This window comes from Eumetopias jubatus, unplaced genomic scaffold, assembly GCF_037043125.1.
Source record: "Eumetopias jubatus isolate StellerSeaLion01/CBP00866 unplaced genomic scaffold, mEumJub1_p1.0 scaffold_5, whole genome shotgun sequence".
Classification (NCBI taxonomy): Eukaryota; Metazoa; Chordata; class Mammalia; order Carnivora; family Otariidae; genus Eumetopias; species Eumetopias jubatus.
Window position 1 is genome coordinate 127,219,543 of NW_028274811.1, and position 3,112 is coordinate 127,222,654.

A 3,112-nucleotide genomic window follows, 5' to 3' on the forward strand; every position below is an offset into this window, starting at 1 on the left:
GGGCCTGAGAAATCTTGAGGTTAAAGGGAAGTTTTAAGAGCAAGTCTCTCTCTCTCTCTCTTTTTTTAAAGATTTTATTTATTTATTTGAGAGAGAGAGAATGAGAGATAGAGAGCACGAGAGGGAAGAGGGTCAGAGGGAGAAGCAGACTCCCCGCTGAGCAGGGAGCCCGATGTGGGACTCCATCCAGGGACTCCAGGATCATGACCTGAGCCGAAGGCAGTCGCTTAACCGACTGAGCCACCCAGGCACCCAAGAGCAAGTCTCTCTTAATATAGGCAGGGCGCCTTCTCATTTCAGCAGGAGTTTAGCTGACTTTTGAGTTGGAGAAAGATCTCACTCAGTGAAACGGAACTTGGTCAGGCCGGCTTTGTGTCGTTCATGAAGACATAGTATATCATGACGATGTATCGAAGAGCACTGTGAACACTCCAGAAATGGCACCATGGAAGTGTTCCAAAAGAGGACTCTCTGACTTTCAGCAAGATGTTTTCTGAAATGTGCCTGCCCCATCACTATGCAGCCATCGCTACCTACAGTTATGATGAGGAAACATTCTAGAAGTGTTTCCCTGTTGGGTCCACCTGATATGTAGGATCCCTCCCTCATTTCTTCCAGGCATGAAATGTCTTTCCTACTGAGAGCCTCTGGCCAGACAGCAAAGATTGGGTCATTGTCTGAAGACGGTGCCCATTAATACCCTTGGAATGATAATGGGTAGGGGGGAAGGCTCTTTAGTATTGTTTGTATCCATTAGTCCCTTAGCAGGGTGATCTTACAGGGAGCCCAAGGCCATGGGCCATGGTGCTGAGAAGATGAGGGAAAGGGAGGTCCTACAAGGAGGAAAGGTAGCAATATGAAGGGAAGGAGGACAGGGATGCACCCTGGCTGGGAATTCTGAGCAGCCTGAGAATAACACGCTTAGGAAGTCAGGCTCTGAATGATGGTGTGGCTGTCACAGGTGTTGGGTAAATAGGAGGGCCCCCCTGCAGACAAACATCCCGATAAATGCCTCAGAACAAACTATTGGCATTTTCCCACCAGGAATTTAGTGGACACTCTTCCTTAACAGGGGCTCTCAGTGAAAACGCTGACTGTTTTCCTAAAAGGAACCAACAGAGGGCGCTGTCGCCCAACAAAGCTGCGTTCCAGTCCCACCAAACCATTTTCCAAGCCGGTAGGTCATCCCCTTCCGCTCTAGTCTGAAAACTCATCTTCTTGAGCAATTCTAGACTGAATTCTTTTTTTTTTTTTTCACCTTCCTGCTCAGCTGTGGTGGAGATGTTTGTTTACAACAGGATTGCCGCTGAACATATGCTCTATGAACCGGGTAATTGAACATCCTGGTTGAACCCAAAGAAACACAGGACAGTTTGGGTAGCATTATTTTGTGGCAAGGAGAATGCGCCAGTTCTTGTGTTTAGAAGACCACATATGCAAACACTTGGAGGTTGTAAAGGGAATTCGGATAGTGGGGGAGGCAGAACAGTTAGGTCATGCATCCTCAGGAAACAAAGGACGCTGACACACGCACACTCACACACACCACTCACCCATGCACGCACACACATAGGATCTTCCGAGGGGACCCGATAGGCAAGGGACTTCAGTTCACCACCGCCTCATCAGGGCCTGGCATCTGTGCCCTATAAATATCTTTGAATCATAACGGAAATATTTAATATCAAAATGTGTTCAGGGGCACCTGGGTGGCTCAGATGGTTAAGCGTCTGCTTTCGGCTCAGGTCATGATCCCGGGGTCCTGGGATCGAGTCCCGCATTGGGCTCCCTGCTCCTTGGGAACCTGCTTCTCCCTCTGCCTTTCTCTCTCTCTCTCTGGCTCTCATGAATAAATAAATAAAATCTTTTTAAAAAAATGTGTTGAGAAGTTCAGTTCCCTGGCTGTTTAGTTTATGCAGCTCTAAATAACGTTTCGCTGTTTTAACTGATTTTTGGCTCCGCTGACTGAATCAGCTCTTTGTTTGGAAGTCACATAAATACAGGGATAGAGTCCATAAATACATTGACCAAACACTAACTGCCCTTTTCCCCTCAGCTTTCCTGAAAGCCTCCCATTCTCCATATATGACTTTCTTCCTTAAGAGTGCCCTTGGAGGCTGGTTCCTGGGAGCCTCCCCTGGGGCTGGGAGGAAGCCAGTGTTTCTCCTTGGGTTCCTGAGGGGGCCGGGGCAGGGCGGGGGGGGGGGGGGGGGATCCAACTTCCTGAGGGTCTCAATCTGCTCCTCTGCTTAGTCCTTTTCCTCCCAGCTTCTCCCCTCCAGGGCAGACCGGAAGGAAATGGCACAGTGAGTTTTCTGTCCTTCTTCTGCCTGGAGCGTCTTCTAAGTGCTGAGGCTTTTATGTCAAGATATTTAAAATGGGTCTGTTAGAAATGGAAAGCAATGACTAAATGGGGTTGGGAATACAATGTCACAATTCAGATACTCACCTTTTATGAATTAAATGCCTAAAACATGAAAAGTGCAATGCAGCGTCATTGTGTCAAGGCATAATTAAACCTATTCACAGGGCGCCTGGGTGGCTCAGTTGGTTAAGCGACTGCCTTCGGCTCAGGTCATGATCCTGGAGTCCAGGGATCGAGTCCCGCATCGGGCTCCCTGCTCAGCAGGGAGTCTGCTTCTCCCTCTGACCCTCTTCCCTCTCGTGCTCTCTCTCATTCTCTCTCTCTCTCAAATAAATAAATAAAATCTTTAAAAAAAATAAAATTTTAAACCTATTCACAAATGACCATAACTCATAATGCAGAGCAGGCAGGTTTCAGAAGTTGCAGAAGAGGTCTTTCACCCAAGCCCCATGAGTTTTGTCCAGGAACACACACCCTCATTCAGCCATGACATCAGAGGTCTAAGTCCTTGGCTCTTTGTCCTCCATCTGAGTAGGGAAGGCCATTTGGAAAAGTGGACGTGTGGGAAAGGCTTTCTGGGGACTGTGTGCAGTGTGGACTGCAATGGAGAGAGAGCGATATGGGGGATTTATTTGGAGATAATGGCGGCCATCTGGACTGAGGCCCCAAAATAAAGGCATAAAAATGGTGATGATGAGATGAAAGGGACTAACAGAGGTATTTTGAAGGGAGAATCTCCTTGTTTTT